Source organism: Callithrix jacchus, chromosome 17, assembly GCF_049354715.1.
Source record: "Callithrix jacchus isolate 240 chromosome 17, calJac240_pri, whole genome shotgun sequence".
NCBI lineage: Eukaryota > Metazoa > Chordata > Mammalia > Primates > Cebidae > Callithrix > Callithrix jacchus.
Window position 1 is genome coordinate 53,962,860 of NC_133518.1, and position 25,173 is coordinate 53,988,032.

The 25,173-nt window shown below is 41.2% G+C and overlaps 1 protein-coding gene across 2 annotated transcripts in view; it reads right to left on the reverse strand.

The window, feature by feature from the left end:
- Positions 1 to 7,297, reverse strand: part of LOC100408489 (collagen alpha-4(VI) chain) — a 117,525-nt gene extending 110,228 nt beyond the window's left edge. The window contains exons 1-2 of one of the 2 annotated variants that reach the window (XM_002759688.7): positions 7,187 to 7,297; positions 6,991 to 7,075 (exon numbers count right to left, since the gene is read on the reverse strand). The gene's annotated coding sequence lies outside the window, so the exon portion shown is untranslated. The remainder of the gene's footprint in view (positions 1 to 6,990; positions 7,076 to 7,186) is intronic. The other variant, XM_078354246.1, reaches the window with a different exon arrangement.
- Between the last annotated feature and the right edge of the window lie 17,876 nt (positions 7,298 to 25,173).

Genomic DNA, 25,173 nt, shown 5'->3' on the forward strand with positions numbered 1-25,173 from the left:
ACATTTACGTAGGCTGAGTAGTCCAAGGCTCGTGAGGGCCTTCCTGCTGGTAGGAACTCCCTGCGGAGTCCCAAGGCAGCACAGGCATCACATAGTGAGAGGGTTCAGCGTGCTAGCTCAGGTCTCTCTTCTGCTGTTTATAAAGCCACCAGTCCCACTCCCATGTTAACCTATTAATCCATTAATTCAAGAATGGATTATAACATTCATGAGGACAGTGTCCTCATGACCCAATCAACGCTTAAAGGTCCTACCCCTCAGTACTGCCACATCGGGGATTAAATTTCAACAGGAGTTTTGGAAGGGACAAATATTCAAACATAGCACAGCCATTATGGAAAACAATATGGAAATTCCTATAGAAATTAAGAATTACCATATGACCTAGCAATTCCTCTTCTGGGTATATTCTCAAACGAGATAAATCACCACCTGGTCAAGAAACATGGGCACCACCTGGTCCCATATTTCTTACAGCACTATTCACAACAGCCAAGCTATGAAAGAAACCTGAGCGTTCATCGACGATTAAATGGATAAAGGAAATATGAGATAGATAAATATAAAATGGAATATTAGCCTTATAATGGAGATCCTGCCAGGAAATACATGAAATGCATGAAATAAGCCAGACACAGAAAGTAAAATCTTGGGAAGATGTAGGTCAAAGGATACAAAGTAACAGACAAATAGGATGAGCAAGTCTAGAGATCTGCATATAATATGAGGATGGCAGTTAATACAATTATATTGTTTAGGGAAAAGAACTGTGACATTTGCCATGTTGCATTGTCATTATCTCCTTACTTGTTTGTTTCCCTCACTGGCCTGGGAACACACAGAAGATGGAGTTTGGTCTTAAACCTCTCTGTAGTGCTGGATACATAAAAGAAAACTGATAAACCTTTTCCTCTTATGATGACTATATAAACAATTGAGCATGTAGTTTTGCCAAAGAGTTAAAGAAATATAAAAAAAAAAGTAAAAATACATGATTGAACAAATTGCTGAATGATTTAATCCAATGGAAAAAAGAATATTTACTCAGACTCTTTCCATTTATGTGTGACTTACAAACTTCATCACCACACATTTCATAAGCTTGCCTATCTTTGAGTTTTCATTCAGGAACGATGCCTACAATCCACTAAGCATATTGGACCCTCTCCAAAGGCCTGGGGCAGGTCAGGACACTCCTGTCACCCCTCACCCTTCCTGTCACCAGAAAACACAGAAAGTGCAGGTCATGCTAGTGAATAAAGCCAAGACCCGATGACCACCTGCAATTGTCTAATTTGGCATCCTATACACAATTCTTTATTTCCTTTATATTCTTTGAGAAGTTTGCTCCAGAAACTGGAGAGAAAGTGTAGCGTGCTTCAGTAAAAAAAAATTGCACAGAACTTGACTTTGAATTTTCTAGTTCAAGTGTCAGCCCTGACACATTCCTCTTACATGACTTCCTGCAAGTCTCCTGAACTCTCTATGCCTCAGCTCTGTCAGCTATAAAATAGAGGCAATGCCTTGCCATTGCCACATGGCAGTTATTGTGAAGATGGCAGGAGCTAATGGCGGAGGATGGACTTTTACAAGCCTACAAAATTGGAGATGTGACCATCACTTTTGCGAAGCAATAATCTACAGAACAAAATCCCAAAAACTTAGTCCTCTCTCATTGATAGAACCAAGCCGTAGCATTTTTTATTCTTTGCTTGAATCAAAGAGCTGACAATGTTTTTTGCTTCATTATGTTTAGGAAATAACCAACACTATGTGAAAAGTGATATTTTGATTGTAACAGACTTTACAACAATGAGAGACAGCCTCTTTAAATTGTTGAATCCAGGCACCAGATGTGATACTCAACTGGTGTCAGTGTGGTCACTTGGGTGAAATAAGCTCTTTAAAACCAGCTGTCAATAATTCCATTAAAAAGTGAGCAAAGGACCTGAATAGATACTTCTCAAAAGAAGACATTCAAATGGCCAACAGGTATAGGAAAAAAATGCTCAACATCACTAACCATCAGAGAAATGCAAATCAAAACCACAAGAAGATATCATCTTAGCCTAGTCAGAATGGCTATTACAAAAAAAAAAAAAAAAAAACAGACAAAAAAATAACAGACACTGATGAGTATTTAAAGAAAAAAGAACTCTTATATGCTGCTGGTGGGAACATACACCAATACAGACATTACAAAAAAAACATGGAGATTTCCCAAAAATCTAAAAAGCGAACTACCATACAATCCAGAAATCCCACTACTGGGTATTTATCCAAAGGAAAGAAATCAGCATATCAAAAAGATACCTGCACTCCCATGCTTACTGCAGCCTTATTCACAATAGGAGAGATGTGAAATCATCCAAGTGTCCATCAGCAGATGAATGGATAAGGAAAATGTAGCATATATACACAATGAAATACTATTGACCATAAGAAAGAATGAAATCCTGTCATTTGCAGCAACATGGATGGAACTGAAGGTCACTATCTTAAGTGAAATAAGCCAGGTACAGAAATGTAAATACTACATGTTCTCACTCATCTGTGAGAGCTAAAAAACGTTGATCTTGGGGAGGTAGAGAATAGAATGATATTTAAGAGAGGCTAGGAGGGTGTGGAGGAAGGGGAATAAAGAGAGGTTATGTTTGTATGGATACAAACACACAGTAGATAGAAGGAATAAGTTCTAACATTTAATGACAGAGTAGGGTGTCTATAGTTAACAATGTATATTTCAAAACAGCTAGAAGAGAGGACTTAAAATGTTCTCAAAATATAGAAACAATAAAGCTCAAGGTGATGGATATCTTAAACACCCTGACTGGATCATTACACCTTCAATGCATGTAACAAAATGTCACCTGTTCCCTATAAGTAGGTAAAAATATTGTGTATTGATTTTTGTTTGTTTGTTTCTGAGACGGAGTCTCGCTCTGTCATCCAGGTTGAAGTGCCGTGGCATGATCTCGGCTCACTACAACCTCTGCTTTCAGGGCTCAAGAGATTTTTGTGCCTTACCTCCTGAGTAGCTAGGACCACAGGCCTTTGTTGCCATGCCCAAATAATTTTTGTATTTTCAGTAGAGACGGGGTTTCCCCATTTTGCCCAGGCTGGTCTTGAACGCCTGAGCTCAAGTGATCCACCCATCCCAGCCTACCAAAGTGCTTGGATTACAGATATGAGCCATCGTATTCAGCTGATTAAAAAAAAATTGTGTTCTTTGAAATTAATCTGTCTCTAGGATCTCAGTTTAAAATAACTAAGTGACATTGAACTATTCTTTCTGCAGTTTTTTTTAAATGTTACATGGTATATATGAGTTTTTAAAAGCCATACTGAAAAATTCACTAAATACAGCAGCACAAACCTATGTGGCCCTCAGAAAGATAAACATATTTCTTTATAGATTGCAAGATTCATTGACTAGGCTACAAAACTTTGTGAAGGTCACATAATTATACCTTCAAAGCTGTATATCCAGAAACTGACCATCTCTCACCATTTCTGCTGAAACAGCCTAGTGCAAGCCACTATCATCTCTCTTGCCTGATGACTGCAACAACCACCATGGGTCTCCCTGCTTCTAACCTTTCTTCTTGAAGACTCTTCTCAACATACATCCAGAGAAACTCCTTTTAAACTTACGTTACTCTGATCAAAGCCCTCCAATGGCCCCCTGTTTTACTCAGAGGAAAAAGACAAAATAGCCTGCATGGTCCTATGCCATCTGGTCCCTAGTTTTCTCTCTGACTCATCTCTCACCTTCACTTATACTCTAATCACTTTGGCCTACGTGCTATTCTTTAAATAAGTCAGATACACTCCCTACTTAGGGTCTTTGCACTTTCCTCTGCCTGGAAAGCTCTTCTCTATATCTCCATGACTAATTCCCTTACCTCCTTCAAGTCTTCGCTCAAATGTCAGCTGCTCAATAAGGTCCATCCTGACCACTCTATTTAAAGTGCTCGCCTTTGTGCTCCCAGTACACCCAATTCTCCTTAGCTTCTTCTACTTTTCATTTCACCCTGCCCTGAATCACCTTCTACCATGCTACATGATATTCGTCATGGTTATTGGTTATCTATTTGACATGTCCCCACTTCCAACTACAACATAAGCACCAAGAAGAATCCTTTTGTTTTCCATGATATGACTCCAGTGCCTGGCATGCAGTAGGTGCTCAACAAATATTTGTTGCATAAATTCATTTGTTTGAAAAAACAGACTTCCTGTACTTAAGACAGAATGTTCTACAAAAAGGTTGGAAGGACGCTTGGAAGATCCCTAGAACTCCTATTATTTTGGCAAATGGAGGACTCAAAGCCTATTAGATTCTCTTTTATACTTTAATTACTACTATATTTTTAGTTAATTTGTATTAAAAATTTAACCAGAACAGCATAAAACTAAACACATGACAAATATATGGAACTAGTGAAACCAGGCCATAGGCATAGTGTTTGAATGGGTTTTTGTTTAAGAGCTCAGAGAAATGTAAAAGAGCAACCGGGCTGTGATTGCAACCAATGCCCAAAGAGGCAGGGGGAGATATGGTCAGAAAGATGAATCTAAGACTCATAGTTGGCAGGACTTAGTGACTCAGGACTGTAGTCCCAGCACTTTTAGAAGCCAAAGTGGACATATCACTTGAGGAGTTTGAGACCACCCTGGCCAACATGGGGAAAACTCACCTCTACCAAAAATACAAAAATTAGCCAGGCATAATGGAGCATGCCTGTAATCCCAGACACTTGGGAGGCTGAGGCATGAGAATCTCTTGAGCCCAGGAGACAAAGTTGCAGTAAGCCAAGATCGCACCACTGCACTCCAGCCTGGGCAACAGAGGGAGAGTGTTGCAAATAAGTAAATAAATAAATAAACTCAAAACCACAAAAATTCATTTAGATAGTGAGTGGCTCAAATATAAGATACAAGATTAGGTTGGAATGGTTGGGCAAGACAATTTCCTGCAGAACCTTTTTTAAAGGAATCATCTTCTTTTTAGCCTCACAATATTTAAGGCCAAAATATCAGGTAAATATTAGTCATCACTTCACTTTCCTGTAACTCTCTCAATGCTTTATATGTGCTCTTTTTGCAAAATGTAGACAGGGCTCTACTACTATAGCCAGTGGCAAAATAAATGCCTCCATAGACATTTCAAAGCTCATTCCCGTGAGTCAGACTACCAGACAGAATTCTGTCTTCTAAGGCTGCTGGGCTACAGTCAGGGGCTGAAATTTAAAAGGGCCCTTCTATATTTATGATACCCTGAACCTATTTCTTAGCATCTGAAGATCAATACAAAAGAGATCAAAAGAGTGATAGACTTTTCTCCTGTGGAATAATTCTCAGCCAATATTCGATTCTTTTTTTTTTTCTTTAGAGATGGAGTGTCACTGTTGTTATCCAGCCTGGAGTGTAATGGCACGATCTCGGCTCACCGCAACCTCCACCTTCTCGGTTCAAGCAATTCTCCTGCCTCGGCCTCCCGAGTAGCTGGGACTACAGGTGCGTACCACCATGCCCAGCTAATTTTTGTATTTTTAATAGAGACGGGGTTTCACCTTGTTGACCAGGATGGTCTCGATCTCTTGACCTCGTGATCCACCCGCCTCGGCCTCCCAAAGTGCTGGGATTATAGGCATGAGCCACCGCACCTGGCCCAATATTTAATTCTTTTATCCCATAGAAGTCATCCCTAATAGTCATCACCATTCCTATGTTTGCTTAGTGAATTCAAATGTAGAAGTATCAACCCCAGGCATCTATAAATTGCACGTGAAGTCTAATTTTAATCAATTCACATTAACTTTTATTGAAGTGCTTAATAAAAATAATCATTTTCTTGAACTCTAGTAAATTATATGCATGCTGAAGAGTTCAGGGAAAAGCATATTGATGTCTACAATTAACCTTAAAATGAATCAAAGTATAAGACAGATTAATGGAGAGGTAGAAGAATAGATAAGTGACTAAGCAAGCATATTTAAAATGTTAATGATGTAATCTAGATCCAGAGTACACACATATTCTCTGTGAATTCTTTTAATTTTTCTATAGGTTTGAAATTTTTTATTTAAAAATTAAGTAGTTGTTTAACTTATTGATTAAAACTATATATGGTAGGCCGGGTATAGTGGCTCACGCCTGTAATCCCAGCACTTTGAGAGGCCAAGGTGGGCACATCACCGAGGTCAGGAGTTGGTAACCAGCCTGGGCAACATGGTAAAACCCCATCTCTAACAAACACACACACACACAAAAAAAAAACAACTGGGATTAGCTGGGGGTGTTGCTGCCTGTAGTACCCACTACTCTGGAGGCTGAGGCAAAAGAATAGCTTGAACCTGGGAGGCAGAGATTGCAGTGAGGTGAGATCATACCACTGCACTCCAGCCTGGGCAACAAAGCAAGACTCCGTGTCAAAAAAAAAATAAAGAAAAGAAAGGAAAAGAAAAGTATATATGAAAGTCAAATGTAAAGAGAACGGTAGTCAAACTACATGAATCCTGGTAAATTAAACAGAGGAAATTCACTTCTCAGAATTGCCCCAATTGCCTCCAGGACTACTCTGAGAGGGAGAGTCATTTTTTATCTGAGTATTTTTTATCTCTACTATGCCTGTTTAGTCATTAAATAATGTTTTCTTCTTCATTTGGCCTTACCATTGTAAACTGGTCTCCAGTTTTAAAGTCTCCCAAGCTTTGTATCGGGGAAATAATTCTAAAACATGCATGAGTCCCCCATAACATAAGTCAAGTTCTTCTTTCCACAGAAACGGTAAATCCTAGATGCAATTCCAAATATTTCATGTCTTCCTGATCAATAAGTGTTCAAAGAGTTGCAAATCCACTTTATCATAGTTTTCATTTTAGGTGTTACTCTTTCTCTCATATCTAACGAGTATTCTTTTTTAGGGGCTGTGGTTTTTGGGGGGGTGTGTACTCTTTTTTTAGGGGTGTGTGTGGTTTCTCTTACCTCAATTTCTCTTCATTTCTTTGCTGTTAACGATCTCTCTCAAACTCTCTTTCTCACCTGTTGATACTTTTGTATGGCTTTGTCTCTTTCAGCATGTGAATGAAAGATAAGAAATGCATTTGCGAAAATAAATAGAAATAAACTAAAAAAACACCCACCCATAAAACTATTCCTGGGAAAAGAAAATTCCTCTTACCTGGCAAAATCTTTCAGGCTAGTCCCTTCAATTTCTCTTCCTTGTCTTCATTTCTTAAGAAGTTATTTGAGCCTCAGGAATTCCCTAGAGCACAGGAAGCCTCTAGGGCACAATGACACTTCAGCTTTTCCAGTGTTTAATACTCTCCCAGGGCTGTGGAAGGAGAGCAAAGGGAGGAGCAAGGGTTGTGTTTATGATAACTGACACATTGCTTGCACTCATACATGCTTTATTGCCATTAAATAAAAATGATTATTCACTCTGTAAACACTGGACTTGAAAATAAGCACAAAAATATGAGACAGCATCCTCCAAACAAAAGGAATAATAAAGTAATATAAATGAAACTAACCTTTTATAATTTTAATTAAAATTCTCAAGAACAAAAATACATCATACTTATCCCTATTTCAATGTTTTAGTTTTTACCCAAAGTCTCTAGGTTGTAAGTTTCCTTGAAAACAGGAACTGGGTGTCATTCATCTTTGTGTCATTCATATCCCCTGGATATCCGGTAGTAAATAGTCTTACACATATTGAGTCTCAACACACCATATATAATGGAAGAATGGACTAATGGATGAATGGATATATGGTTGAATGGATTGATGGATGGATGAACGAATGAAGAAATAATTTAATGAATTAAACATGACACATGCTCCCTGCATTGATAAGCTCTACCTAGGCGGGGAAGTGCAAATGTCTGTATAAACCTCGGGTACTCTAAACTAGCTCATGTCAATCAGATTAGAGATTAGGGTGGAGATATGTATGTATGTATGTATGTATGTATGTATGTATGCGTGTGTGTGTATTTATATGCATGAGTTAGGATAAGAGTTAAGCTGCTATAACAAGAAATCTAACAATAATATGGCTTCAAGGACAAAAAAGACTGTTTCTTTCTCACATGGTTTAGTCCAAAGTAGGTATTCCAGGTCAGCAGAAGGCTTTTCTCTCCATGCTCATTCTGAGACCCAGGTGAATGCAGACATGCCATATTCAACACATGGCATCCGAGGTTTCTGCAAGTATCAGCAGAGTAGCCAGTGGGAAGGATGAAAGAGCTAAGCCCAGGGACTTCCTCCTAAGCAAGGGAGGCAGAAATGGCTCACATCACTCCCACTACCATTCCATTAGGCAGAGCTTGGTCACACAGCCATGCCCAGCTGCAAGGAGGGCTTGAGATTTGGTTTCCAGCTAGGCAGCCCATACTCAGTTTAACTCTATTACCACAGAAGAACGGGAGAGACGATGGATTAGGAGTGAGGGGGTCAGCTACCACCACCATCATATTTTGTATACATGTTTATCAACACTATCTCAAAATCAGAGGACCGATACTTAGAATGCAGCGGTGTTTAGTTTCTGGCATAAGTATTCGAGGAAATGGGGTCAAATGAAGTTTCCTGAAATAAACTGTCACTGAAAGATAATCTGTCATTAACAGAGTTTAAATTTATGCTTCTCTGGGTTTTTTCAGGATTGTTAAATTTATACAGAAAACCTACAGAGCCTCCTACTCAGAGGATAACTTCCAAAATGATAGACTAGTTTATTCCTCATCAATGTACCCTTAATTTACTCATAATGTAAAGATAACAGGGGCAAAGTTTTGTTCTTCTTGGAAATAGAGTCACTTAGCATATAGCCAAGAAGCAGTGTGTTTCCCAAATGTTCCAATTCCCTCAAAGAAATGTTATCATGCATCAAATTCTTCAGCAAAAAGTTAAGCTCAGCTACTTAATGCCACGCACTCATCCTCCTGCCCCTATCTTCTCAGGAAGCAGTGCTCTGTCCTCTGACTCACTCACCCAGTAACATCCCCTTCCTCAAGTCTCTGTTTTATTCTTCCAGGGCCATCTGGAGTATCTTGGATACCAAGATGACCTTGAGCTCAAGGTCTTGAACTCTGTCTAAGACTGACCCTGGTTAATTAGAAAGGTCCTTATTTCTTCTATTATTTCAGGGTTTTCACCACTTTTCTCTACTCTGTCTCCTGTCTTTGACCCTCAAGACATCTTCCTACTCTTTCTGGGGTGCTGTTCTCTCACAAGGGAGAAGCTGGCTGGTCTAGTCTGGATTTCTCCCAAAGCTGATCCCAAGACAAGAACTTGGATGTAGGTGATTTATTTGGAAAGTGAACCAAGAAAGCAAGGGAGGAATAGGTAAAGTAAGACCTGAAGAAAGAAAAGCCAAAAGCGTGCTTTCATGAGTGTGCTACCTCTGTAAACAACTGGGATTCAACCCCACTGGAGACCTCTGAGCAACTCTATAAAAGGACACTCAGAACCGTCCCCATGAGAGACAGTTGCCATTCCTCAGTGGTTGAGGGTTGTCTTTGGGGCTGGGGCAAGTGCGTAAACCCCAGCACATCCCAGCTGCCCAGGAGGGAGGCTAAGCAGGCTCCCTTTTCCATGGGAAAACCCCTCATGCAGAGATGCTGAAGCCTGGACACTCGTCATGGGAGGCAGAGCACATGCTCAGCAGCTGCCCCCATTAGGTGAGCTCAGAGACACACTGCAGGGTCCTGGACCAACAGAACCTGCTGCACTTGGTAACTTCCTCAAAATGGAATCTCCGCAGCCCAAGACCTCACTCACCCCCTATTTTCACCAGAAGTGGGACCAGATTCTTCAGATTACAGTCTATAACTCCATCTTCTTTGTTCTTACAAACATTTAAACCAAAATCCTGCCGGATGCAGTGACTCATGCCTGTAATCCCAGCACTTTGGGAGGCCGAGGTGGGCAGATCACCTGAGGTCGGGAGTTCAAGACCTGCCTGACCAACATGGTGAAACCCCGTCTCTACTAAAAACACAAAATCCTGCCAGGCGTGGTGGCACATGTCTGTAATCCCAGCTACTATGGAGGCTGAGGCAGGAGAATCACTTGAACCTGGGAGGCAGAGGTTGCAGTGAGCTAAGATCGCACCACTGCACTCCAGCCTAAACAACAAGAGTGAAACTCCATCTGAAAAAAAAAATTTAAATCCACTATTGCCCTCATCAGGGCTTACTGGGTTTGTTTACTTCCTCATGGTTTCCCTCACTAAATTATGAGTTGCTCAGAGATAGAAATATCATCTTTACAATGATGGGCACATAGTAGGATCTCAACAAATATTCACAGAGTGAATCAGTGAGCAAATCAGTTGAGGGCTGCCTTTGGAGCTGGGGGAAGTGCATAAACCTCAATCATATGTTTAAACTTAAAAAAGACCTTCTGGCCAGGCATGGTGGCTCATGCCTCTAATCTCAGCACTTTGGGAGGCCACAGTGGGTGGATCACATGAGGCCAGGAGTTCAAGGCCAGCTTGGCCAACATGGTGAATCCCTGCCTCTACTAAAAATACAAAAATTAGCTGGGTGTGGTGGTGTGCACCTGTAATCCCAGCTACTTGGGAGGCTGAGAAAGGAGAATCACTTGAACCTGGGAGGTAGAGGTTGCAGTGAGCTGTGATTACTCCAGCCTGGGCTACAGAGCAGGACTCCAGCTTGGGGAGGGGGGTGGGGAGAAGCCTTCTCCAGCTTCTCCTTGTAACTGACATTGACATCACATTTCCACTTTAAATTACTTCTTGATATTAGACTACAAAAGCTATGCTATTATTTTAAGAAAGACCCTGATCAAGAGCATATCCGACAGTTGGAGGGAAAAGAATCTCCTTTGTGAAGCTGCATTTAAAAAAATAAAACTGCTTTTGTTAATTAAAAAAAGACATAAGAAAACTTGTTTTCTAAAATCACAGACCATCAGAAACTTTACTGTTTGAAATCACATTTAATGAGAATGAAACGCCTCATTCTTGCCTGGAGGAGCTAACTCCTTTTAATACTGAAAAATACCCTGAATTTCCAGATGCAGAGCTACAGATAAAGGTTTTGCACGCAACATTCCACTTTTATCTTAACTTTGTAGTTTCTGATGAAACAAGACAGTTTCAGGCTGAATGTCAACCCTTTTATCCGCTGCCCTACTTTGCTTTGAGCTAGCACACACTGGTTCATTTAAATTTTACCTAAACCCCAACCGTCCCACAAACACAATAACAAGCCTGTGTCTTCCCTTCTCAAGTGAGGTGCCTGCTGGTTTCTCTGACATGTGGTCCCCCTTGGTCACAGGTTAACCTAACATTGTTGAATGGTAAATATGCCTTTGGTGATCTTCATCAGATGGACTTTATCACGTCTAGTCAATTTGTTCATAACACAGATTAATCTATTGAAGTTGCTAGTGATTGCCATGAAAAGCACTTAGAGATAGACCCTGGGAAGGCTGGGCAGGTAAACTTTAGGCAGGAGCTAAGCCAGAATTTTTTAAGACCTATAGGCTTTAAAAGTATGGTAGACTTGGAAAGGGCAAATGTATGTGGTGGACCTGAACCTAGAGTATAGGAAAGAGAGCAACAGCGAAACAGTCATTTGTTCTTTGTGTGCCTTAAGTGGTAACTACTCAACTTTTAGGAAAGTTCCGTGCTCAGTTCCAGTGGGAATTGCTGACCACAGATCTCAGTTCACATACCACAGTCAGTCCAGGAATTGGGAATCACAGTTGACCCGATACTGGCCAGTCACAGTTCTTCCTTAGGTTTTTTTTCCCTAACATCTCTAGTTATGAAGCTTTACAGATGTGTGCTGAAGTTTCCTGTTCAGCTTTGTGGGGCAGCCAGCCTGACCCCAAAACACTGAGGAAGGCAGAGACGAAGTCCTGAGAACATTCAAGTGACTATATCCTGTCCTTTCCATGTGTTGGTGGTTTTTAAAAATATTTGTTTTGTGTTGTTTTGTTTTTTGGTTTTGTCCAGGTGTTGTCATTGTTTATGAGAATCAATATATTACCTTATTTGCTTAGACTAGCTCAGTTTGAACTTTGGTCACTTGTGATCCAGGATCCCTATGACTTTTGCATAGACAGAATTTAAAACTTTCTCCAGGGTTGCATACTGAATGGAACTCTTACTTGAGTTTTAGTCCATCTCTGCAGATGCAAGCCTGTACTTCTTTTTGTCAGACAATGAGCACCATGTAATTCGACCACGTTTTCTATTTTCTTTTGCTACCAGGAATCATCCTGGAGCCAACTAGAACACCCAGTTGCCTCAAACGTCTGTACATTCACAGAACTTATTCCTGGAAGGGATCTTACAAATTATCTAGTCAAACCTCTTATTTTTAAGAGAAAGCTGATGTCCAAAATAGTGATATGATTTGCCCAAGGGAAATATAAGCAATTAACAGTCATTTTCTTAGGTAACTGGCCAAGAAAATCATTACTCACTTTGCTCCTTTTATGTCCTCTCAGCTCTTTTATCTGAAAACTGCCTTAAATAAAAATGTTTCCATTTTGATCTTCACTGATGGGAGGGCAAAGGGTAGAGAATGAAGGAGTGACCTCAGAAAAGAGTGGCAGAGATAATGAGATTTAACCAAGAAATCAGCACTATTCAGACCCTACCAAAGCCTGGAAGTTTACATAAGAAATAAAGTTCACAGTGACTTCAAAAAGGATGAGATTATTGAAGAGCCAGGGAGTTTTAAGGCTGGAAAGAGAAGACTTGGTGCTAACCTCAAGAATTCCTAAGATTTGGTTATAGTTCTAGTGTTCTAAAACTTAAAGATCTATATTTCATTTATGCCTAATAGAATGAATCCAGCAATGCTAGTCACAAATTTGTAACATCATGTATTCAATAACAACTGTGTAAAAAGCAGGCCGGAACAGAATTTAGGCTGTAAGCTACATCTCACAACAACATGGGTGAGAAATGGCAAAAGGAGAAACAATGCAATACATGTAGTCTGTGATTCAGGGTACCTCTTGAGAGATAACATACTAGCAGCCATAAAGAATAAGGATAATTGTCAACTCCAGGAGCCAATATGAGGCCCCACCAGGACAGCATTTGCTTATTAGTGAATAAACTTCTGTTGGTAACATCAACCTGGTCACCCTTGCATATTCCTCTTGATCTGGAAGCTGAAAGAGATACATAGGACCATACAGTGTTGTTCCCCAACCTCATCCCCTGAAATCACAGAGACATGAAGTCCTTCCTCATTTGAGATCAGAAGGAAAGGCATCAAGGACCTTTAAACCATTCTTCTCCATCCCTATACCCCAAAACTGGATCCCTGGAAAAACAAAGAGCCCCAGTTTTCACCAACAATGCTGGCTAAGTATTCACAATGTAAGTGGCACTTCACTGGCCTACTGGAATTCAAGACCCCAAAGTTATGTTCATTGGAGAGACAAGATTTCCAAACCCCTGACAAAGAGCAGACCAAGAAAGGATTGGGAAACAAAATGTAAACAACAACAACAACAACAAAAGACAGCCGACTTTATACAGTCAAAGCCTGAGCTCATAAATGGTCATTCATATATTTTCAAAACAGCACCCAGAATGTTCAGTAATTCTGTAACACAACTTCATCAGAAAGCAGCTCCAAACCCATTGTGGGGAAAAGATAATTTGCTGTGTGTCTTTATCCACTCAATTTATGTATTTAACATTTAGGTGGATAGAACTTGTGCAAGGATGAATACTCCTCTCTCCAAAAAATGCTTAATTATTATACAATGATTAGTTAATAACAACAAAATCAAGAGGTCAGGAGATAAGTTATCTCAAGGTTGGCCGTAAGTTCAACCTCCTATGACAAACATAGTTTACAACTTAAAATAATGAACACTGCTCTCTATAATAAATATTCTAACAAATGTAATTCCTTACAGCAAACTTTCTCAGAGTTACTTTAAAATACTTTGTCAGAAAGTCAGTGATCTTTTGGAGGTTTATATTAAGTAAACTTTTGACTACCACAAGACGTTGCCTTTTGATAAAACTGACTTAAACCCAAAAATCAACTTTATTAGACAAGATCCAGGCTAAAAATAATTTTAACTCTATTTTTTTATCTAGTGTGTAAATATTTTCTCATCTTCCTACTCTATGTAAAGCAGTGTGTTGCCTTCTCAAAAGCGCTTGCATTGACAAAGTATCACCTTTTCAAATTTACTGCTATGGAAATCAACTTTCATGTTAATCAAGGTTATTTCAAAGAATTTGTGGCTTACTATTTAATTCCTACACCAGAGTAACAGAGCATCAGTGAAATTTTCCCATATCATGGATATGATGTGGTGGGTAAATTCTTCTGAACACTTTTCCAGAAACAATATGGTATGTGGGCTTTAGCTTTCATCTGTGTCCTAGGAGAAGTGAATTGCCTTAATCTGAAAAGTCAAGCAGCATTTAATCAAAAGGCCACACAGCAAATACGGCTACAGCCAGTCCTTCAGCTATCTTTATCACCAACATTTTTTAAATTAGCCTAGTGGCCGTTGGAAATTGATTTTCTTTAGTGAAATCTGTGATGTTCTAGATATGTGGATTTGATAGAAATATGAGAGATACTATCATCGCACAAACTGGATGTAAGAATTTGGCCAAACCAGTGTACTTTAGAAATATTGCCTAAGACTTGATTCTCCAAGGTTCTGTGTCCATCCCCTGATTTGCAAGGATTCTTGGTCCCTTCACTCTGCCTAGATGGTAATCCAAATCTTATTTCTAGAACATTGTCTCATTGCCTTCTATCAAGCCTTTATTTCATGCAAGCAGGATACTATCAGATATCTCCTATAAGACAAAGAACTAACACTTTCTTGATCTTGCTGAACAGGTGATCTATAAACTAACTCTAATTCTAATCCTATTCTTTCTGTTTGCAACTGCTTAAATGTAAGTATCTGGTTAAATTCAGTCTGAGAGTTGCTTTAACATGATAGCAAAATTGTAAGATAACGGACATGTAGCTCTCTCTTCCTCTAACTATTGAACCTTACAGATACTAACCAAAAACTAAAATAAAATAAAAGTAAAGAGCCTAATAACTGTGAACAACCACATGAATTTAAGTCAAGCTACAATACTGAATTACCTATCTTCATTTTGTTGATAATTTTCCCCTGCTTATAAATTCCTGTTATAGCAGGAATTTTAACAGCTTATAATAAGACAGCACTATAATGTCCCAAATAATAAACCCAAAACAAAAAGAGAGACCAAGCAACAAAAAAACAAGAAAGGAGGAAAGAAGAACTGTTGGCTAAGGAAATAAATAGCAATTGAGCATAGAACTTAGTTTTGAATAAAAATAAAGAGTCTAATAATTGTGAACAACTACATCACCTTAGGTCAGATTGCAATATCGGGCCATCTGTCTTTATTTTATTGATTTCCTTTCCCTGCTTAGTTATAAGAGGAATTTAAATTGCTTATAGTAAGAAGATACAATAATACCTCAAATAATGAACTCAAAACAAAAAGGGAGAGATCAAGTAACAAAAAAGCAAGAAAGGGGGAAAATAGCAACCAAGAGAGAAACACAAATTACGTAGTTGGTCCATGGTGGCTCATGCCTGTAGTCCCAGCTACTTGGGAGGCTGAGGCAGGAGGATCACTGGATCCTGGGAGGTGGAAGTTGCAGTGAGCCAAGATTGGGCCACTATAGGGTGATGGTCTCAAATAGAAGAAGAAGAGGAAGAAGAAGAAGAAGGAGGAGGAGGAGGAGAAAGGGAAGAAGAAGAGGAGGAGGAAGGAGGAGGAGGAGTGGAGAAGGGACAAGGAGGAGGAGGAGAAAGGGAAGAAGGAGAAGGAGAAAAGAAGGAGGAGAAGAAGGAGGGGGGAGGGGAGTGAAGGGGGAGGGGAGGGGGGAAGTGGAAGGGGAAGGGGAGACAGAAGAAAAGAAGGAGGAGGAGGGGGAGGAGGAGGAGGAGGAAAAGGAGAGAAAGAAGAAGAGGAGGAGGAGGGGGAACAGTGTGGCAACTCCCCCTAGCTCTCTCTTGCTTCCTCTCTCGCCATGCAATCTGCGGGCTCTCCCTTTGCCTTCCACAGAGTGTAGACTTCCTGAAGCTCTCACCAGAACTGGGCAGATGTTGGTGCCATGCATGTACAGCTGCAGAACTGTGAACCAAAGTCAACCTTTCTTTATCAATTACCCAACTTCAGGTATTTCTTTAAAGCAATGCAAAAATACACTAAGCTTACTCCTCAGAACCCAAAACACTTGATATGCTTTCTGAAAACATGATGTCCAGGTTATTAATACAAACAGATAAGCACATGTGAAGGTTTTACTCCACTCATTAATGAAGGAACTAGCAGAAAGACAAAAACAGTTCCATGAGGATGAAAGAAACCTGGTTTATATGGTCAGTGTTAAAAGCATGCTGAAATCATAAAGTCAGATACAATACTAATTAATTTCCTACAAGACAACCAAAGGATAATCTTTGGGATTATCTTCTCTATTGGACAAAAAAACAGAGTCCCTTTTCAGTTTAATGCAACTTAATCTTTAACTTTTCAGAGCTGTAAAACAAATGGGCTCTAATTAATTCTGAGTACTTAGTCGAAGAAAATTACATTCCCGAAGAGTCAGAATACCCTGAGGCAGGCTTATTAGAAAGTGCTCTAGCACGGTATTAAAATGTCAGGCAATGACCTCTTTGCTTCATTCCCAACTTTTAGATAATTTTCCTGAATAGTTTCTTTTTTTTTAACTTCAGTCACATGACCTGCTTTTCCCTCTGACAAACCATGGTAAACCCCCATGGGTAAAACCCCAGAAACATCCTCCCACGGACACCCCTTGCAGCTGGGGCATGTTCATGAGGTTTTCTCTGACCATCCTGATGAACTCTGCTTTTGATGGCCTTTCTTTGATGAATCAAATTCCCAGACAATACATAATTTATAAGTAGACTTGTACATTCACAAGCTTTTAGGGTGTTTTAAAAATTATTATAGAGGCCTGGCGTGTTGGCTTATGTCTGTAATCCCAGCACTTTGGGAGGCTGAGGCAGGCGGATCACCAGATCAGGAAGTTGAGACTATCCTGGTCAATACAGTGAAACTCCCATCACTACTGAAAATACAAAAAAATTTGCTGGGCATGGTGGCACGCTCCTGTAGTCCCAGCTACTCGAGAGGCTGAGTCAGGAGAATCACTTGAACTCAGGAGGTGGAGGTTGCAGTGAGCCTAGAATTGCACCACTGCACTCCAGCCTGGCAAAAGAGCAAGACTCGTCTCAAAAAAAATTAAAGAAATAGAAAGGATATTTAGCATTAAATGAAAACAATGGACTAAAAATATAACCATAATAGTTGCTGGAGTTCAATATCTAGTTTAACAAAAAGTGTTTCTCAAAACATCTATAATTTCTTAGAACATAGTGGAGATACCAGTTTGTGGGTGAAGCAGAAATTTTTGGACCTGCAGACCAAAGGATCTCAAACCTTAGTATGCGTAAAATCCTCTCGGGAATTCTGATTCCTTAAACGTGGGAGTAGGGTTCTGTCTGCAGAATGCCTTCAAAACTCAGCTGTTCCAGCTGGGGCCAACCTATGAACTTTCCACCATATGCCAGAATCTACCATTCCCCAAACCACTTTCCGTTTCCTTTCTGAAGGAGCCAGGACAATAAGGCCTGTTGTTTAGTGAATTTCTTATTGTCTTCAGGCTTTAAAATATAATTTCCATCTCTTGCAATGGATTCGTTTCCTTTTTATTTTTTATTTTTTTTGGTTCATTTTGTTTAAATTTTCAGGTAGTTAGCTCCCCTTTTATACTATTTGTAAATATTTAATTACCTGTTCTAGAGTGTTCCTCCAGAAACAAAGAGCAAAAATTTTACTGTTGTGATGTACCGATTCTAACTTATTGTAATCATTAATGTCATGCATTTAATTGTCTTTTTATTTTAAGACTTTTAATACAAATTTCATTTTTAAAGAAAAAGTATCAACCCCAGGTGATTCTAGGTCTTGCCTTTTTTACTTTCTGGTCCATAAATTCCCCAGCTTCTGCTTTCCTTAACCACTGATTCATTTCATATGTTGGTTCATGGGAATTGGCAGTAGGATAAGGGATTTATAAACAGGTACATGACGTGAGTATGTTCTTTCCCAGCGCCACCTGGGTAGGAAGGATCAACACTAAGATGCCTTTACCTCCCTTCCAGTCAACCCCAAGAACTAAATACAAATCCTTCATTTGGCACAACAGAGGAGGATACAGTTGGGCATTCACAGGAAGAGGCTGTTACCTGGGATTGAGAAGTAGACATAAATGTCCTGAGACTATCCCCCTGTGGTATAGTCACACAGCCAAGGCTCTACATGCACTCAGCCCCAGTGGATTGCGGGGTCAGTGCATGTAGAGCCTTGTGAGTGGAGAGTGAATCTACCACACAATGGGCCTCCGAGGCAGGCATGCTTCACTGGAGTGCTGGGAGCCAGCGGGGAGAAACAGTTCTGAGCCTGGCCACCGTTAAGGAACCAGGAAGCCACAGCCCAGGTCAGAGCATCTTGGACTCAGTACCACCTCCTTGCTCCAAGCTGAAAATTCTCATTTGACCCTGTGGAGATGAGGAAAGAACCTTGAAAATGTCTGGGGTTGAATACCCTACCGCCAGGTAGAGGAAATCTTAAAAGAACTCATCACATGGAGAGAAAAAAGGTACAGAGAGGAAATTTAGAATATGTATCATTGAAGCAGGGACTCTGAGGCTAGATAGCTCTGGGATGAAATCCTGGCCCTCCCTGTTATTAGCTGTGTGACCTTGGGCCAGTTACTTGATCTAACTATACCTCAGTTTTCTCATCTCTAAAATGAGAGTAGTAATAGTCCTGATCTCCGAAAGTTGCTGTAAAGTTTGAATGAGTTAACCTAAGCAAAGCTTAAAATCAGCCCTGGCACATATCAACTGCTACATAGGCTTTCTTTCTAATGTTATCATTCTAAAACTCAAATGCTGATATAGTCTGGATGTGGTGACTCACACCTGTAATCCTAGCGCTTTGGGAGGCCAAGTCAGGAGGATTGCTTGAGCTCAGGAGTTCGAGACCAGCCTGGGCAACATGGCAAGACCCTAACTCTAAAATAAAATAAAATTTAAAAAGAAGAAAAACAAAGAAAATAAAATTAATGCTGACACAGTTTGGATATTTATCCCACCCAAATATCATGTTGAATTGTAATCACAGTGCTGGAGGAGGGGTCTGGTGAGAGGAGACTGGATCACGGGAGTGCGTTTCTCCTGGATGGTTTAGTGCCATCCCCTTGATGGTGCCCTCCAGATAGTGAGTGAGTTCTCACCAGATCCAGTGGTTTAAAAGTGTACGGCACCTCCCTCCACCTTGCTTCTGCTTTTGCCATGTGACGTGCTTGCTCCCATTTGGCTTTCCATCATGGTTGCAAACTTCCCGAAGCCTCCCCAGAAGCCGAGCCAACATCGGCACCATGTTATCATGACTAGAAAGCCTGCAGAACCGTTAAACCTCTTTTCTTTATATATTACCCAGTTTCAGGAATTTTCTTTTTTTTTTTTTTTTTTTTTGAGACAGAGTTTCGCTCTTGTTACCCAGGCTAGAGTGCAATGGCGTGATCTCGGCTCACTGCAACCTCCGCCTCCTAGGTTCAGGCAATTCTCCTGCCTCAGCCTCCTGAGTAGCTGGGATTACAGGCATGCGCCACCATGCCCAGCTAATTTTTTGTATGTTTAGTAGTAGAGATGGGGTTTCACCATGTTGATCAGGATGGTCTCGATCTCTTGATCTCGTGATCCACCCTCCTTGGCCTCCCAAAGTGCTGGGATTACAGGCTTGAGCCACCGCGCCCAGCAGAGCCTCAGGAATTTCTTTACAGCAATGCAAGAATGGCCTAATATAAATACTAAGTAGTAAAATCACAGCTGCTACATTTACAGGGTTCACTGATGAACTACTTCCTCAAGAACAATTTTAGCCATCAGCAAAGGTGTTTTGCTTCCTGTTTCTAAATTTGTTCTTTGAAAGAAAGTTGAGATCCTAAGGTTAAAGTTGTTTCTGTAACATTGCTGTGAGGTCAGTAGTGGAGGCTGGGGTTGGCAGAGGGATTTAGACCAAGCACACAGTGTTCTAGGAATTTAAGAACTGAGAAATAAAATAAGAATATGATGATACACAATCCTATATAATAAATATATGTTCTGCTGTCTCTGTCGTCATTGTACTGATGATCCACTTATTTATTTCTAAGTACCTGCAAAGTACCTGTGCAGTTGCATTCATTTTTTAACCTTTATAGTGCACAAAAAAATACATGTGCCAGGGTATTAATAGAAAATCTAAAAAGTTCAGAGAAGCCTGAAGGAGGTGGGCACAGTGGCTCACACCTGTAATCCCCACACTTTGGGAGGCCAAAACAAGTGGATCACCTAAGGTCAGGAGTTCAAAACCAGTTTGGTAAAACCCCATCTCTAATAAAAATACAAAAAAAAAAAAGCCAGGTGTGATGGTGCATGCCTGTAATCCCAGCTACTTGGGAGGCTGAGGCAGGAGAATCACTTGAACTCGGGAGGCGGAGGCTGCAGTGAGCCAAGATTAGGCCACTGCACTCTGGGGGACAAAGTGAGACTCTACCTCAAAAAGAAAAAAAAAATAGAGAAGCCTGAAGGAGAAAGAAAAACCAACCACAATCCCACCACCAAGAAATAAACTTCAAAGTCCATTTTTAAAAGGAAGCTATCCTTCCTTTGCTCTCTGAAGGCTGTTTTCCTTCGTACTGTGTTCAGGAGCAGTGTGAGATAGGCTTGGTGCTGCTGAGAGAAAGAGAAAGGGCTCCTGCCTGGTGGGCAGAGATGAAGAGATGAGTTGGCCATGTGACCTGTCAGTAGCTGAGCTTATCTCTCTGATCTCTACTGTGATGTGGGCCACAGACAGCATTTTCTTGGCATGTCTTTGCTGAATCAGAAGGATAAAGATTGAACTTCCAAAAATTTTAGCCTCTGGCCCAGGCTTCTGATCATAAAAACTGGATGAAGATATTAGCCTCTCTGCAAAGCTCATTAAACCTGGAATGGATGAGCTGATCACCAGAAGAAAGGGAAAAACACTCTGAGTTTCCCTATCCAATTAGGGTTTGGACCAGAATTCTGACTTCTGGGAGCAGTTACAGTCCAAGAACATGGATCCAGCCCACCCTCCATTGGCCCAGATGTGCACCTCTGGGGCTGCATCCTTTCTGAGAAGTATCTTTTTCTCTAACTGGGAAAAAGACAAGTGTCTTAATTAAAGCAGTATCTTAGACACAGGGACTTGGAGTCAGGTACTTTATTTGGAAGATTATCCCAGGAAGCAGGAGTGAGGGAGGGTGGAATGTGAGACAAGAGGGAAGGAAGGCCCACTCTAGGCTACGTTATGGAGATTATTGCAGCTGTAAGCAAGTAGGTCTTGATCCTACGATGGCCTCCAGAGAAGCATACAAATGCCTCCTAGGACTGTCCATCTAAAAGACAGGAGGCCAAGATCTTTTACTACAGCTTCCTGTTTCTGTTAACTGAGGGTGGTTCCTAAGGCCATCGACTTCAGGCCAAGCTTACAGGAAAGACCAATGGACTCCCTCAGCACTAGAGAAAGCCCTGGATTATAAAGAGGGAAGACACAGGAGACACACTTGTAAACCAAAAGTAAAATTGTAAGCCTCCAGCTGGGCACAATAGTAATCCCAACACTTTGGGAGGCCAAGGCAGGCAAATCACTTGAGGTCAGGAGTTTGAGACCAGCCTGGCCCACATGAAAAAAACCCTGTATCCACTAAAAATTCAAAAATTAGCTGGGTGTGGTGGCTCACGCCTGTAGTCCCAGCTGCTGTGGAGGCCGAGGCAGGAGAATCACTCAAACTTAGGAGACAGAGGTTGCAGTGAGCCCAGATCGTGCCACTGTACTCTAGCCTGGGTGACAGAGTGAGATTTTTTAAAAAATATATAGGCCCCCACAATCACCTGAATGGACCCCTCCTCTTAGCCAAGGGCATTCCAAAGTTAACCTGAAACAATAGTTCAGGCTATAATGGGAAGTAGGGGTCAGATATGCCTTATTATATCCTCCTCCTTTGGAATTCAGGCACAGGTGACTAGCATTAACATGAAAACAGAGACCTTAAGACTGATAGAACATACTCCTTAATTCTGATAAGAAACATTTACAATCTATTCTCTCTGAAGCCTGTGACATGGAGGCTTCAATTGCAAAATAAAAGCCTTAGTCTCCACAGCTCCTTCTCTTAACCCAGACACTCCATTTTATGGATTCCAGGTCTTCAGATAAACTCTTTCAACCAATTGTCAAACAGAAAATCTTTGAATCTATCTATGACCTGGAAGCTCCCTCACCCAACCCACCCCTGCTTCACATCATCCCACCTTTCTGGACTGAACCAATGTATATCTTACATGTATTGATTGATGTCTCCCTATAATGTATAAAATCAAGCTGCACACTGACCACCTTGGGCATATGTACTCAGGACCTTCTGAGGCTGTCATAGGCATGTCCTTAAACTTGGCAAAATAAACTTCTAAATTGATGGAGACTTGTCTCAGATACTTTTTGGTTTACACTCTTAAAATGACAAGGTATCAGAGTGGAGGTTCTGGGCTCTCTCGGGGCTCTCCATGGCAGCTGCAGCTGAAGGTGAGGAGGGGCTGAGGGGATGTGATGTGGGCACCAACCATGCCTGCTTTGGCTTGGTATGAGCTGACTGCAACCCTGTCTTTTCCCAAATTTTCAGACTCCAGCTTCAGGCCCATTTCACAGATAAGGCAGCTGGGTTCAGGGAGTTTGAAAGGCTTGCCAATTTTGTACCAGCTGGATGTGAGATAAAAGAGTAAACCTGCTGGGGACAGTGACTCACTTCTATAATCCCAGCACTTTGGGAGGCTGAGGCGGGCAGATCACCTGACATTGGGAGTTCTAAACCAGTCAATCAGCATGGCAAAACTCCATCTCTACTAAAAACACAAAAATTAGCTGGGCATGGTGGTGCATGCCTATAAATCCCAGTTACTAGGGAGGCTGAGGCAGGAGAATTGCTTGAACCCCTGCAGCAGAGGTTGTGGTGAGCCAAGATCATGCCATTGCATTCCAGCCTGGGTGACAAAAGTGAAATTCCATCTCCAAAACAATTTAAAAAAAACTAAACCTGTATCTTCTGCTGCCTGGCACAGTACAATGTACCTTTAGCCCCAAACCCCACTCATGACAGGAGTACACTGAGATGGTCCCCTCTTTTTCTTATAAAAAGTTCTACTTCCTTGGCAGCCTGGAGCAGCCTCACACTTCCACTGGGGATCCCTGGTGCTGCTGAGAAGCAGGGTGTGCAGTCTGGGTTAAGAACCCGAGCGCTGGTTCCTGGCTTCTTCACTGCCTATACGTGGGACCTTGGGCTAGTCTTTCTGTCTCAGGTTCCTCAACTGTAAAATGAGGTAATCATAGCACCTAATTCATAACACTGATTGAGGATTAAATGAGTCAATGCTTGTTAAGAACTTAAAAGGCTATCCTGTATTTATAAACCACTCAACAAATGTATCCAGTGCCCATTCACCATGTATTTATTGAGCACCTACTTTATAATGAGCATTGTTCTAAGTTCTGAAGATACAGCTGCAAATGAACCAACAAAGCCCTTTCCCATTCCTTTCTTAGACCAGTGTTTCTCCAACTTGAGTGTTCATCAGAATTACCTCAAGGGCTTATTAAAACACAGGTTAATAAGCCCTGCCTCCTGGGCTGAACTTCTGATTCCACAGGTGTGTGAGACTGAGCATTTGCATTTCTAGCAAGTTCATAGGCAATGCTGATGCTGCTGGCCCATCTACTGCACTCAAGAATCATTGTATAGATTTAGTTTCCAGAGTGGGGGAAGCAAAAATAAGCAAATACAGCACTTGTCAGACAGCAATTAGTGATATGGAGGAAAGCACAGCAGAAAAAGGAGGGTGTGGGTTACTGCTTCTATAGGGGCAAGGGAAGATTTCTCTGACAAGGCAGCATTTAAAGGGAGGCCAGAAGGAAGTTAATGAACAAGTCAGGCATTCCACAGGGAGGGAATCCACGGCACAGGAAAAGCAAGTACCAAGGCCCTGGGGCAAGAGCCTGCATTGGGAAGTCAGGGCCACTGCCAGCCAGGAAGACACCTTGATGTCAAGCATGCTAGCAGCACAGCATGGCAAGTACAGCCCGGAAGGCATTTCAGCTCTCCCTGCTCCTTGTCTGGGTACTTCCTGCAGGGCACAATCTACACAACAGAGTGTAGTTGCTCTGGGAGGGATCAAGGAAGAGCAAGGAGGTCTAAGTGGCTGGAGCTGAGTCAAGTGAAGAGTAATAGGACACGAAGTGAAGCTGTAGGGTCTGTTAGGGTGGGCGAAATGGGAGCCATGAGAGGGCTGCGAGCGGAGGAGAGACATGACTCAACTTCGAGTCACTCAGCCTGCTAGGTGGAAAACAGACTATTGGAAGACAAAGGTGGGAGCAGACCAGCCACCGAGGAGACTGTAAATACTAGTTTTGTAGAAGTATTACTGCAAAGAGTGGCTTCCCATAGTAAGTCTAGTAGTGCCCAGCTTAGTGGGGCAGCAATTGTAAGAAAGTCTTCTTTCTCCTCCCTCAGCTAACTACTGTGCATTGAGTCAACCACTCTACATTGCATTTTTCCATTATATTATTTAAAGTCTCAAGAACCCTATGAGCTAAGTATCATCAATACAGAGGAAGAAACTGAGGCCCAGAGAGATGAAGTACATTTCTCAAATTCTCACATGGAGGTCTCTTGGTCCCCAAAGATGGGCTTACAAGTCCTTGTACTGCCTCTTAGGTAGTAGCTGATGTATTGCAGTTAACTAATGAATAATAAATTGGGTCCAATTCAAGATTGTCCCTAAAATAATGCCGTTCTTACTTGCTCCTATGTTTTTGCGGGGCTAGAGAGGACTGAAGTTGAGCCAGTGATTTAGAAACTTCATCTATCCCTGGTAAACCGAGGAAATCTTCATTTGAGAGGTTTTCTGGGGAGACTGAAAATGAAGTTTACGAAGCACTGTAGAAAAATGTCCATGTTACTACTGCTGAATAATAAACCACTTCAAAATGTA